Raw genomic sequence first — 15,308 nt, 5'->3', positions numbered from 1 at the left:
TTTTTGTCTGTGAAGCTCCTGATTTCACCCTCAATTTTGATTGATAGCCTTGCTGGGTACAGTATTCTTGGATTCAGACCCTTCCTTTGCATGACTTTGTATATTTCATTCCATTCCCTTCTGGCCTGATGTGTTTCTGTTGAGAAATCAGTCGCTAGTCTGATGGGGGATTCTTTGTAGGTAACTTTCTGTCTCTCTCTGGTCACTTTTAAGATTCTTACTTTGTTGTTGGTATTTGCCAGTTTAATTATAATTTTCCTTGGCGTCGGTCTTTTGGGACTCATTTTGTTTGGGACTCTGTGAGCTTCTTGGATTTGTGTGAGTTTTTTCTTCCCCATATCAGGGAAGTTTTCTGTCATTATTTCTTCGAACAGGTTTTCTATTCCTTGCTCAGTTTCCTCTCCTTCTGGGAACCCTATTATGCGGATGTTGTTTCATTTCGTGTTGTCCCAAACTTCCCTTAAGCTCTCCTCCTGTTTTTTAAGTTTTCTTTTCTAGTTGCTGCTCTGCTTGGATATTTTTTCCTACCTTGTCTTCTAGCTCACTGATGCAGTCCTCTGCTTCTTCTAGTCTACTGTTGATGCTTTCTATTGAGTTCTTTATAGCAGCGGTGTCATTTTTCATTTCTTCTTGGTTTTTCTTCATTTCCTCTTGGTTCTTACACATATTGTTGAATTTGTCTTCCATTATTTTCAGCAACCTTATGACCATTTCTCTGAATTCTTTTTCTGACATATTGCTTGCCTCCACTTCTTTTACTGCCTATTCTGGTGATGCCTCCTTTTCTTTCATATGCGGGCTGTTTCTTTGTCTCCCTATGATCTCTCTTCTCTGGGTGTCTGGTTATGTAGCTCTCTCTCTCCTTTCCCTTGGCAAAATCTGACCTTTCCATGAGAAGGTGCTGAGCTCCTCCAAGTCTGTGTATTTGTGCTGCTTGAGACCCAGTGTTCATGGGTTCGCAGCTGGCCCCTGAGTGTTGTGGTTGCAGAGTCCCAGGATGTATAGGCCTCCAATAACAGCCACTCTCCCCTTCCCAGATCTGTGTTTTAGAAAGACACTTTGATAGTGTGCCATGCCATTTCTCACTCCAGGCTTCTGCTCAGGCTGTTCTCTTTGGCTGAAACCCATGTCCCTGTTGTGAGATGTGGTGAATTCTACGTATACATTAGTTCAAAAGTCAAATAATCTGTGCTGACTTCTGTCACCCTTCACAAATATACTGGCATGTGTGCACACACACATACAGAATGAGAGTTGAAAGTTATAAAGTAATAAAATGATACAGTAGTTCATTCTTAACTTTAGTTTCACTTTCCACAGTTCCAATTATCTGTAGTCAACTCTGGTCTAGAAATATTAAATGGAAATGTTCCAGAAATAATCAACTTATAAGTTTTAAATTTTATGATGTTTTGAGTACCTCCTCTCATCTCATTATGTAGGCATTGTATCATGCCACAATAACACAAGAAGAAGAAACATGAGTACAGTAAAATAAAATATATAGAGAGACCACATTCACATCACTTTGATTATAGTATAATTGTTCTATTGTATTATTAGTTATTGTTGTTAATCTCTAACTGTGCCTAACATATAAATTAAACTTTATCATAGGTCTGTGGTTGGCAAACTGTGGCTCGCAAGCCACATGCGGCTCTTTGGCCCCTTGAGTGTGGCTCTTCCACAAAATACCACGTGCGGGTGCACACGTACAGTGCGATTGAAACTTCATGGCCCACACGCAGAAGTGGGTATTTTGTGGAAGTGCCGGCATTATGTGGAAGAGCCACACTCAAGGGGCCAAAGAGCCGCATGTGGCTTGCGAGCCACAGTTTGCCGACCACTGTCATAGGTAAACACAGTAGGGTTTGATACTAATCAGCAGTTTCAGGCATCCACTGGGTGTCTTGGAATATACCCCCCACAAATAAGGGGGAACAACTGCATCAACAACCTCTCACCTTGAATGAGCATTTTCTATGTTTAGAACTGTCTCAACATATTACAAAACTCATTTAATGCTCACAACGACTATTTATTATATCTCCCTCTTGCTCATCAAAGGCCCTGGGCTTTTGGAAAATAACAACTGGGAGGAGACACATAGGCTTCCTGCTTTCAACCCTGCAAGCTTAGCTGAGGCAGTGAACAAAGAATGCAACCCGTGCATTGAACTGGATATCGAACCACTGAGCCATGCTGACCTGGCTATATGTGTATTTTTAGATATTTCCTTCTTCCTCTCTGCTCTCAATTTCCATTTCCCACATAAACAAAATTCTTATGCTTTCTTGTTATTCAAGAACTGGTCACTACTGAAGCTTACCACTACCACACCTTCCCTTCTTACCCAAATCCAAATTAAAGCTTTGACTGATGTGTTAATTTTGTAGGGCTTCTATAACAAATGACCACAAACTGGGTGGCTTAAAACAACAGAAACTGATTCTATCAAAAATTATAGTGGTTAGATTTTTTTCAAGAGAATAATTTGAACTTCTGGTGGTTGCCTGCAATCCTTGATGCTCATTGGTTTGTGCCAGCATAACTCCCACCTCTGTGTCTGGCTTCATACCATAAGGCATTCTTTTGGAGTGTCTCTATGTCTCCAAATTTTTCTCTTTTTATAAAAATGCCAGTCACTGGGTTTAGGGCCCATCCTAATCCAGTGTGACTTCATTACATCTGCAAAGACTTTATTTCCAAATAAAATCCTATTCACAGATACTGAGGGTTAAAACTTCAACAAGTCTTTTGTAAACACAATTCAGTCCACCACAAAGGGAAGGGGGAGTGGGAATGCTAATCTCAACTAGGTGTTTAGAAGGACTACCAGACAGATCTGATTACGTTTATTTATATAAAAATCAGAATAGTTCTAGGGTTCATTTGCATTTTTATTGATTGTCCAGAGATGTCTCCCATTTCTCCTCACTCTACCCAGCCCTGGCCTTCCCCACATTATTATCTGTGTCCATAGGCTATTCATACAAAACCAAAATGTGGTGACCAGGTCCCCGTTCTTTAGCTTGTAAAATGGAAGAATGGATTCCAGGACAAAAAAATGGTGGTGGAGCAAATTTTATTGAGAGAAGCCAATCTTGGAAAAGATGCAGCTGGGGTTCCAAAAGCAGGCCAGTGTCCAGAGCTTCTGTTCCATGTTGTAGTTGGGTGTAGTTCAGCATCCAAGGGAATTAAAGTCCATTAGTCCACGTGCCCATAAGCCACATGGACGCATGGGAGTATATCTCTTGCCATAGAAACCCAGTGCACCAGAGAGAGAAAGGAGAGGAAGTATGCACATTTTTATTTAGGGGTAGATACATGCCTTGCTAGCTCCTGATTGGTCCTTCCAAAATTCTACCTTAGAAACATCCTTGCAATTGGTTTATACACCTTACTTCCTTGAGATTATTTATTTGCAAGCTGCCTGTCTTAGCAACATCCATACATTTTAAAGCTTACGTCTCAGTGCATGCCCTTCCTTCCCCACCCAGCTAGGTCTAGTTCTAGGGTATTTTGTCTGTCTCCATGTTTTTCTCAGGACAGGGTACGGTCAGCAAGCTGTATTCTGCCTGCGTCTGCAATATTCCACTTCCCAGACCCCCATGGTCCAGGCCCTCTCTACCTAACCCTCTTCTTCTATCTCCTCACATATACTCATATATGTTCTATGGTTAATCTCTTCCCATCCTCCCACCCTTCTCCCCTCTGAGATCTGTCAGTCTGTTCCATACATCCATGCCTCTGGACCTATTTTATTCCTCAGCTTATTTTCACTATGTGGACAAAAGGGGCCACATGCTAACCTGATAAACTCAGAAACGCCTGCATGGCGGCCTTGCAAACTCAAAGACCTAAAGTAACCACAAAGGATGGTCTGAAATTAAAACTTTAACTAAAAGCAGTTGATGGTGGGTAGTAGTCATATCCTAGACAGGTTATCTTCCCTGACAAAGATTAACTTTGATCTTAACTGAGCCTACTGTCTTTTTGTATCTACAATAACATACCTTTGGAATGTCAGGGTAACTTCCCCTCATCCAGCCTCCTCAGGGCACAACGCATGCACCAGGGCAGAGACCCCAAATTCCCTCATTGTTATTGTTATCCTGTTAATTGTTGACTGTTAACTATCCTGTACCCACCTATGTAAAAGAAGCCTGTGTCTATCATATCACTTTTTATCCAATCCCAGAGGTTTCTCTGCTTTGCTTTCTCCCACTTCCCTAATCTATCGCCAATGGATTTACATTGTAAATCCATCTCCTCCTTTGATTGTAATTTATAGTGAAAAACTGCCGATCTCCTGAGCATTATCTTAATCTGTTGAGATTCTGCTTCCTGGCAATTGTACATAGTTTGGCTCAAATAAATTCACAAAAATTATTTACAGGTTTGAATGTTTCTTACATTAACAATTAGATTTCATACATAAGTGAGGTCATGTGATACGTCTTTAAAGGATTTTGTAAGACAAATGTGTCAATCCCAAAGTCATGGTTAGGATCTGAGCCTTCCTGGTCCTTGCTTGCTGTCCACAGCTTCCAGCACCTCACTTTCAGCAAATCCAAGGCTGAGTGAACCAGCTCCAAAATGAGGAAAACTTAGATTGTTTATCTCAGGTACCTTTCCTTTAGCAGTGTTTTCACTTTTATGGTAAATATTTAAATATTTTCTTTAAATCAAATTATATGAATAATGGCTTCATATTTCATTTTAATTTTTCCATGTTAATGTGGGTTTAGGTCTGCACATTTCCCATATTTGGTCCATAAACGAAGGACATATATAAAAAATATGAGGGACATTTGTGTAAAATTTTGGCAACAGAAAACTACACAAATGTAAATGGCTTCATAGGCATGGATTTCTCTTCTTCCAAAATACTTCCTAAGTGTGAGTAAGAAGAAAGAATAGGAACAAATTTAAAGCCTTGGTAAAGTGTAAATCAAGTAATCTGGGTTCTTCTGTGTTTGCTTAGTAAAGTCAACATTTATCAATATCTTGGAGCACTATCTCTGGTTGGGGTAAGGACAGAAGAATGTGCTACCTTTATTTAGGGCATTAAAACCCTGAAATTCAAGTTTTAAAAAGATTCAAAAGGAGATGAATGCATTTTAAAACAAAATGCTTTCCCTTGTATGCAGTGAGTCAGAGTACAGCTTTGTTGTAAAATCAGGCTACATTCTGAATGATATTATGTATTTCAATTTTTTAAATAACTTGGTTCATTCACAGCTCAAACAATTGTATTTAATGCAGCAATTGCAGCTAAAATTGCATTATTTTCTTTTTCTTCCCCTGAACATTACTTGAGGATGAGCATTTAATAAGAAATTGTGATTCTTAAGAATCTTTTGGCAGTTTAAATTCAACTTAAAAGAGAAAATACATAATTTTAAATTAAGTTGTCATGGTATAAAATATTTGTTTACATTTTTGATCAGCATCTATTCTTTGTTGATTATTAAAAAAAACATATGCTACATTTTATTATTATTATTATTTTTTTAAAATATATTTCACTGATTTTCTACAGAGAGGAAGGGAGAGACAGAGAGTCAGAAACATCGATAAGAGAGAAACATCGATCAGCTCCCTCTTGCACACCCTCCACTGGGGATGTGCCCGCAACCCAGGTACATGCCCGTGACCGGTATCGAACCCGGGACCTTTCAGTCCGCAGGCCGACGCTCTATCCACTGAGCCAAACCGGTTTCGGCTAAATTTTATTATTTTGATGATTGATTTTCCAAGAGATTTTTATCTGAATTACAAAGCTATACAGCTTAAATTTTTTTTTGTTTTGTTTTTTTTCAAATATGTCTCTTTTTTTTAACCAAAACAAAGGAAAACAAATCCATTTTATTTATTTTCAATAAGTTTAAATCCTTGAGGGGTACAAAATTACACGGATTTTGTATCTGATGGCCTTAGCAGGAAGGTTGCTTCGGAATTTAGCATGAACCACGTCACAGTTTGCATGAGTTACCTTTCCTCAGATGACTCTGGTTTTGTTTGGTTTGCCACCAGGAGTGACTGTGTTGTTCTTTGTACACATAAGCACATCTTTTGCCCAGATGATATTCTGCTTCATCTCGAGCATAAACACCTTCAATTTTAAGAAGAGCTGTGTGCTCCCTCTTGTTCTGGAGACCCTGCTTACAGCCAGTAAAAATGACCTTGGACCACCACCTTCCACACATATTTGTCATTAGAGAAGTCCTGTTCCCAGCAGGTCTCCACAGGGTCCAAGATGGAGGGAAAAGGTTCAAAAATGCTTTTATTGATTTCAGAGAGAGAAAGGGGGAGGGAGAGAGAAATAGAAACATCAATGATGAGAGAAAATTATCGATTAGCTGCCTTCTAAGGGATGTGCCTTGACTAGGAATCGAACTGTGACTTCCTGGTTCCTGGGTTCTGTTCAAACATCGAGCCACACCTGCCAGGATAGCTTAAGTTTTATAATTAAAATTTATAGCAAAACATTTTTTATGCAATTAATCAACACCCCCTCAAAAATAGAGAAATGAGGGGATGGAGTGCATAAACTTTATTGATTCAATTTAAAGATAGGGAAAAAAAGCCATTTTTAAACCCATATTTCAGTGAAATTAAAAGAACAGATTCATATCATCTAAACCAAAAAGTAGAAAACTACAGTTTGTGGGATAAATCTGACCTGCTGGTAGGTTTTGTAAATATCAGTTGACTGGAACACAAACCAGAGCATGTGTTTATGTCTGCTTTCACACTACAACAGCAGAGTTGAGGAGTAGTAACAGAAATTGTATAATAGATCCGTATCTATAGAACATCCTTGACTTTACTTCTTGGCCAGCAATGCTTAAAATATTTACTGTCTGGCTCTTCAATGCACAGTTTACTAATCCCATTCTCAACCAAAACAATCATGATGTATTTTCTCCAGCTTCTGAAGGCAAAATACTCATCAATGGAATTCCCTAAAAAGATTTCCCATAGAAATAGAAAATTTGAATGAACCAATTACTAGTAAGGAGAATGAATCAGTAATCTAAATTTCTCCCAGTGAAGAAAAGCCCATGCCTAGATGGCTTCACTGGTAAATTTCACTAAACATTAAACTAAACATTTAAGGAAGAATTAAAATCACACAGTATTTGTCTTTCACAGTCTGACATATTTCACTTAGCATAATGGATGAACCTTAAAAGTGGTTCCCACATCTTGGCTATTGTAAATGATGCTGTTATGAACAGGAGTGTGTGTGTGGATACCTCAATTTCTTCATTTATTTTTCAGAAAATTTGTTAGTGTATACAAAGGCTGCTGCTTTGTGCATGTTAATTTTGTATCCTGCAAGCTTACAGAATTCATTGATGAGATCTAACCATGTTTTGGTTGTGTCTTTCGGATTTCTTTATATAAAACCATGTCATCTACAAATAGAGACCATTTTACTTCTTGTAATTCTGTTTCCTTTTGTTTATTTTCTTTACTTTTTTTTTTTTTGGCCTGTTTTCATTTATATGTGGAATCTAAAAAAAAATAAAAAAACAACTCAGTCAGACTTATGGTTACCAGGATGGAGGGTGGGGGGAGGGGGAGTTGGAGGAGGGTGGTCAAAAGGCACAAACTTTCAGTTATAAGATATGTAAGTACCAGGGATGTAATGTGCAACATGATGACTGTAGCTAACACTACTACATGATGCATATCAACATTCTTAAGAGACTGAATCCTAAGAGTTCTCGTTACAAGTAGATTTTTCTTTTCTTCTCATTGTACCTATATTATATAATGGATGTTAGCTAAACCTATTGTATTATTCATTCCATTATATGTAAATCAAACCATCATGTTGTATGCCTTAAACTTGTACAGTAAAGTATGTCAATTATTTCCTAATAAAATTGGGGGGAAAAAGGATTCCCTATATACATGTTAAAACATACTATGTTTTTCCTCACTAACCAGCACAAGATAACCTTAAATATGTGAGAATAACTGCTTTAATCTCAATAACCACAATAGCACCTATCATAGTAGGGAGTCAATAAATGTTTGGGTAGGGAGTCAATAAATGTTTGGTTAGATAAATCTTTAAAAGATGCATTCTAGCCGAAACCGGTTTGGCTCAGTGGATAGAGCGTCGGCTTGTGGACTGAAAGGTCCCAGGTTCGATTCCGGTCAAGGGCATGTACCTGGGTTGCGGGCACATCCCCAGTGGGAGATCTGCAGGAGGCAGCTGATCGATGTTTCTCTCTCATCGATGTTTCTAACTCTCTATCTCTCTCCCTTCCTCTCTGTAAAAAATCAATAAAATATATTTTTAAAAAAAGATGCATTCTACATCTTATTTATTACATATCTCTATTATAGAATAAATTTTTCCCAAAATATTTGAGTGGAATGGATGATCTAGGAAGAATACACAATGAGCTTTTCAGTACTGCTTTAGTACTGCCCCAGATGGGAGGAGCTCAACAAATTGCCCTGAAGGGTTCTGCCGTTTTTCAGAGAATTTAAGCAATTCTCCCTCCATCAAGAAGTGTATGTTGAAAAGTATGTGGATAAAATATTTGTATAGCTACAGACAAATCAATTTCACATATCTCCTATTATAATAATAACCTGTATACCAAGCAAAAGTATATTTAAAGTCCTCAAGATATTGATGTTTGTAGTGGTCCTAAGTGCTACTAATCCTGTCTCCTACAGCAGCTCAGCAAGTAGAAGAATCTGCATCAGTCAGGAAGGCTCACTTCATCAGCCCCCACACTGTTTTCTGAGTTCACAGAGATTTGTGTCATATACCCGTGAGGAATAAGGGTCAGGCCAGATCATCCAAGCCAGATGCTTAAGAGGGGAGGGAAGAAGAAAGCCCAACCCAGGCTATGAAAATAACCAAGGAGCCATAGAAGTAAGCACCAATCATGCTGCTCCCATAGCCACTCTTTTATTCCAGCTTCTGCAGGGATATGGACCAAGGAAGATGACCATTAAACCATCCAGACTAGATTTGCCCCATGGTACAATGCTCAAGAAACATTCCCTCCCCCTCCCCTTTCTTTCTTTGTGTTTTTAGGTTCAGGATTCTTATTCCCTGTTTTACCTAATATAAAGAGAAAATCAACAATATGTATTGTCATAAAAAAATTCCTTTTTCATGTACATTATTAAAAAAAAATCCCTTACATCTAAATCATCCTGTGATCACATGAGGCAGACCTGTGGGACCAAGAATGATGCTCTGGAATCATTTTTCCTGGGTTCCACGTTAGGTGCCCCATTTACAAGCTGGCTGACCTAGGACAAACTGCTTAAGCTGTCAGTGCTTCCTACTCTTCTTCTCTAAAATAATATCTTATAGCCCGGCTGATGTGGCTCAGGGGTTGAGCATCAAACTATGAACCAGAAGGTCAGGGATTGATTCCCAGTCAGGGCACATGCCTGGGTTGAGAGCTTGATCCCCAGTAGGGGGCGTGCAGGAGGCAGCCAATCAATTCTCTCTCATCATTGATGTTTCTATCTCTCCCTTTCCCTTCCTCTCTGAAATCAATTAAAAAAATTTTTTAAAGAAATTTAAAATAATATCTTATAAGCTTGTTGATAGATTGAATGAGAACATGTATGTAAAACTCTTATAATTGTGGCTGGTATATAGAGAGCACATTTTTATTATTAGGTGGTATTATATTAGTGTTAATGATGTTCAAGCTTTCAGCATTACCAAAGGGCCGTCCAATGACCAGCCCCCCTTACCCCTGCTGCTCCTGCACAGGCTTCATCACACTGCCTATCTCTTTGCTCCACTAAAGCCAGGTTATCTTTTAGCCCCAAATTATTTTAACTCTGTCCTCCTTACCTTTGCTAATACTGCACTGCCTAGTTGTAATTCAACATTCTCTTTACACAATCTATTTTCTATTAAGCTTCAACCACTTAGAATTGAATGCTGTTATATTTGTGCCCCTGACCAGACATTTTGTACAAATTTCTTCATTTTTCTTTCTTATCTTCTTCCACTGGACTTTGAGCCCTTCAAGGGCAGAAGAGTGTTTTAGTCACCCTTTTGGCCATACCACCAAGCAGCTGTTATAGAACACATTTAGGAAAATGTATGTTGAATTAAGGAAGACTGAAGGGCTCAGTGTAGTAATGCTGAAGTCATAAAATTTAAAGTACAGCCACAGGAATTGGCACGGTGACCTCTTCTGGCAGCAAATCTCATTTATTACTATGAACTGCATAAAGGAATTGTCCTTATTTGTTCAAAATTCAATGTCCTTTAATCTGGTGAATTGAATTAAGGAATTTATTCTTATTCATGGAATTCAATTTTTTAATATATCTGAGATATTTCTAACAAACTCATTCAGAGTCCAGGAAAGTTTTCTTCTTGATAAGTAATGCTCCATTTTCTATTTTACTATTCCTTTTATTTATAACTAGAGGCCTGGTGCACAAAATTTGTGCACTTGGGGGGGGTTGTCCCTCAGCCCAGCCTGCACCCTCTCCAATATGGGACCCCTTGGGGGATGTCCGACTGCTGGTTTAGGCCCAATACCTGCCTAAACCGGCAGTCAAACATCCCTCTCACAATCCGGGACTGCTGGCTCCCAACCGTTCGCCTGACTGCCTGCCTGATTGCCCCTAACCACTCCCCTGCCGGCCCTATTGATACCTAACTGCTCCCCTGCCAGCCTGATTGCCCCCAACTGCCTTCCCCTGCTTGCCTGGTCCCCCCAAACTGCCCTTCCCTGAAGGCCCGGTTGCCCCCAACTTCCCTCCCCTGCCAGCCCAGTCACTCCTAACTACCTTCCCCTGCAAGCCTGGTCCCCCCACCTGCCCTCCCCTGCAGACCTGGTTGCCCCCAACCACCCTCCCCTGCCAGCCATCTTGTGGCTGTGGGCACCACCATCTTTGAGGGTGGGGCAGTCAATTAGCATATTCTCTCCTTATTGACTGTGGGCGATGTCATCTTTGCAACAGCGTGAGGGTCAATTAGCATATTCCCTCTATATTTAGATAGGATATCATACAGTGTTTTTGTAATTTTTTATACTATATTTAATCAATTGGTTCAACAATAATTAAACCAATTATAAAATATAAATATGTCTCCATAATTTCCCCTTTGGTAAATTTTACCCAAAATAAATGAAGTATTTTATATAAATAACTACCTAATTTATATTTTCCAAATGGCCTCTTTGCAAAAGAAAAGAATAATCTACCCTACGCAATGGCTCGAAAATTAATTTGTGAAATTAGTGAATAAGATTTTATACTTTATTCAACTATATCATAAATCCAAACATTTCTCTCTAGTGTCGTTGCCACCAAACTTACATCCACCATCTTCTCCCAACTGACCTACTACAATAGTCTTTAGACTGGCTACCTCTTCTGGGTTTGTCTCTATACTATCCATTGATCATTTGAAATGATCCTTTCACATTTTAATCACTTACCCAGTCAAATCCCTCCAATCACCATTGTACAATGAATAAAGTCTGAGCTTACAAAGGCTTATGAAACCCAACATGACCTGGCCACCGGCTGCCTGTCTACCTCACTCTCCACCCCACCACCACCGTGCTCTGGGTCACTATGCGATCTGGTTTTCCCTCCTTGAACATGCCGCGTGCTCTGGGTCACTATGCGATCTGGTTTTCCCTCCTCCTTGAACATGCCATGCTGGTTCCTGTCCTGAGTTTTTGTACCTAGTGTCTCCTATCCTTGCCATGCCTGATCCTGAAGATAAAGCTGAGTTCTTATCTTCAGATCAGCTTTCTTCAAGAGGCCTACCTTCCCTGACAGCCTCCACTCAAGGGGGCTGCCCAGTCCTGCTGTGGGCTGCTCTGCCCCTGACATCTCTCACTGCTCTTTCTCAGCTCTGTCTCTGCCTAATGGTCCAGCTAAAACAGTCTGCCCTGGATCTTGACATTCAGATCCATCAGAGTCCCCAGTGTTACAATCATGGCTACCTCCCTCTTCTGACACCTCGTTAAAGCTGAAAAATCTCACACTCCTCTGTAGCTGAGCCCCATTCACTTCCAGTAGGCCAGTATGTCTCAGCCCATTATCCATGCCACACAATAACCAGGGGAGGCTTGGGATTGCAAACTGAGTTTATGTGTACCTGGCACCCTTGTGACAATACTGAGTCACCATGCGTTAGCATGGGATTACTGAGCATAGCAATCCCTTCCCAAAATCATGGGCAAAATCCGGAGAATTCCCTCATGTAGGAATTTCTAAAGCTACTCCCACCAGACGTTTGACCTCAAGAAACCGAGAGGAGCAAACAAGAGCTGTGGCAGCCACTTTTCTCTTCCAATGTGGTCTTCTTTCTCTCCACTTCTGTTATATCTCAAAATAAAACATGAAGAAGTCTCTCTTCCTATTGCTTTCTGCATGATTTGAAACCCCTTTATATGAAATTCCATAAAAACAGTCATTTGTGCTTGCCGAATAACATCAAGATGACAAGTAAACTCAGTTAGTGAATCACCTTAGTGTTTTATGCTTATATTCCTAAGCATTGGATCTTGGCAAAACATCCCAATAATAGACTAATCCATCAAGTCTAGACTTTATATGTAAGAGGAGATTAAAGGAATTTAGAAATCATTTTTTCTCAAGACTGAATGACTCTAAACCATCTATCAAAGTGGATGATACGAACTGAGTGTCTTGTGCCCGTCTCTGCCCCATGTCAGATGGATGCCTTTACTGCCCTAGAAGGAAAGACAAATGTTTAGCAAATCAGAAGAGAAAAATGTCTTATCATCATTTGAGTTAGACACAAATGTGCGCAATGGAATAGAATGGTTGTTTCCCTACATATAATACAAAAAGCAAGATAAAGATGATAACTATAGTCAAATAAAACTTCACAAAAAATCTATAATAAAAGCATAATATGCTAATTAGACTGGACGTCCTTATGGATGAAACCGGGGCTGCAGGGAGGCCCCGGTCCCGGGTGCCAGAGGGAAGCTGGTGCTGGCAGTCTCTAGTAATAACAATAAAAGAGTAACTCCATAACTTGAGTGTTATTTATTCTGCATTATGAGCATTAAATCATAGCTATGATTTAGGAAATGCACATATGTGTGCATGAATGCTTGCATGCATGTGTACACACACGCACGTATGCACACACGTGCACACAAATACACACATACACACACAAATCTGAGTTGCCAAATAGATGATAGGACTCAGGCCACTTGCTGGCCCTAATTATTTGCTCTCATTCTAGATCAGATTCAAAATATTTCATTTTCTGACTTTCCAGCAAAAAAACATTTTGAAAGCATCAAATCAGATGTTGTATGGTAGAAACAGAGCAAGAACGGCATTTGAAGCTGAGACAGAATATTATTGTTAAAAAATTAATATTTGCTCAAATATAATAGTCTGTAACCAGTTGAAATAGGTGTGAATGCTCCTTTTCTATTTTTAATAATATTAAATATATTGAACTTTTATGTTAAGATATATAACCAACACATTATATAAGTTATATGCAATAATTGTTTGTAGTTTTGGTAATTTAAAAACTTCAAGCACAAGATCTATACAGTTTCAACAGAGGAATTTGATCTACTTTATAAAACATTTTTTTTAATCAAATTGAGGTTCAAATAGTGTTGAAAGTAGATATCCAGGCGGGATTATCTTATAAACAGTGTCCAGGAGGCCATATGCAACTGAAAACTTTTCTGAGTAGACACTTGGGGTTAGGGCTGACTTAACCCCAGCTCCCCAGCTATAATGTCTAGCTTCTTATATGGACTAGTTGTTTGAATGATCAGAACCCTATAAAATGGGGATAATAAAACCCACCTTATAGAATTACTGTGATGATTAAATGACAATTACATACACCAGAAAACATTCAACAATTGATACAGAATGTAGACATATTATTCATCTATTATGTTTTATACCTTTGAGAAAATATTATTAGGTAAGATTTGGTTTTAAAGACAAGACAGACATACCATCTATCGTCTATGTTTTGATTATCTTTAAATGTGTTTAAATACAACATTGAAGTATAAATAAAATACTAAATTAGGGGAAAATTAACTTATTTTTCCTTCAAAGGCCCCACCTCCCAATATCATCATCTTAGGCATTAGGATGTAACATGAATTTGGGAGTGGAGGAGCAGGGAGTACCAACATTCAAATCATATCAGCTGTCATAAATCAACATGAAAATTAGAGATGTTTAGACAAATCATCCAATTATTTGTTCTTCATTTTGTTAAGCATTCAAATAATTATGAACATCCAGATGATTTATAAACTTTTTTTATATTTTATTTTTGTATTTTTTTTGTTTTGTTTTGTTTTGTTATGAACTTACCGGGTAATGTATTCTGTAAATAGGAAACATAAAAAATAGAGACCATGAAATATATTTAGTTAACAAGATATACTCATTCCCTTAGAGTTTCAATTACAACATTCAGTCTTTTTAATAATACTTATTTTATTAAGTGATTCAATGGAATTTTCCTAAAAATTAAAAGAAATGATAAATTAATATAAACAAGGGACACAATATACATAGAAAGATCTATGGTAGTAAAATGAGTGATTTATTTTAGCTTTTTTTTTTGGTTATTTAGTTACGCATGTAGTACATCCAGCACATTTAACTAACAGTTTTTTTTCTCTTTCCCAACAGATTAAAAATATACTAATTCAAGAATTTTAAAATACAGTGGAACAGCATAACAACTGTCTATGTGCTTCCCATGATATGGTCTCTATATTGTAAGTATATATATTTATATTCCCAAGCTACCTTGATTGTGAAAGAAATGTGTTCAATTAAGACTTATAGATAACTTTGTTTCAGAAAAGTACAAGCTATAACTCATCCAAAATATAGAATAGTTTTAGAAGGTTATCTTATATGAAGATGTGTTCTGCAAATTTAGATCTAACATTGTATTAAAGTTAAACCTTAATATAATTGTCATGCTAGATTAATATACCCATTATGATAGACTTTAAAAATAAATATTATACTTAATATGCTAAAGATTTTTATACTGTTCTTTAGTTTTGTAAAAAAAATTTAAAAATATTTGACATGCAGCCCTGGCCAGTGTGGTTTAGTGGTTAGAGTGTCAACCTACAAACAAAAGGGTTCTGAGTTCAATCTCCAGTCAAGGGTATGTACCTGGGTTGCAAGTCCCCACCCTAGTTGGGGCTCTTGCAGAGGCAACCAATCAATGTGTCTTCCTTACATCGATGTTTCTCTCTCTCTCTCTCTCTCTCTCTTCCTCT

At 38.3% G+C, this 15,308-nt stretch overlaps 1 protein-coding gene and 1 pseudogene across 1 annotated transcript in view; one reads left to right on the top strand and one right to left on the bottom strand.

Moving 5' to 3' along the window:
* Nucleotides 1–15,308, top strand: part of FUT9 (fucosyltransferase 9 (alpha (1,3) fucosyltransferase)) — a 152,294-nt gene that overhangs the window by 68,854 nt on the left and 68,132 nt on the right. The window contains exon 2 of the mRNA XM_005871476.2: nucleotides 14,701–14,789. The gene's annotated coding sequence lies outside the window, so the exon portion shown is untranslated. The remainder of the gene's footprint in view (nucleotides 1–14,700; nucleotides 14,790–15,308) is intronic.
* Nucleotides 5,845–6,256, bottom strand: LOC102243757 (annotated as a pseudogene).

Source organism: Myotis brandtii, unplaced genomic scaffold (genome assembly GCF_000412655.1).
Source record: "Myotis brandtii unplaced genomic scaffold, ASM41265v1 scaffold343, whole genome shotgun sequence".
Classification (NCBI taxonomy): domain Eukaryota; kingdom Metazoa; phylum Chordata; class Mammalia; order Chiroptera; family Vespertilionidae; genus Myotis; species Myotis brandtii.
The sequence above is the reverse complement of the archived record's forward strand: the minus strand, read 5'-3'. Positions and strand labels throughout refer to the sequence as shown.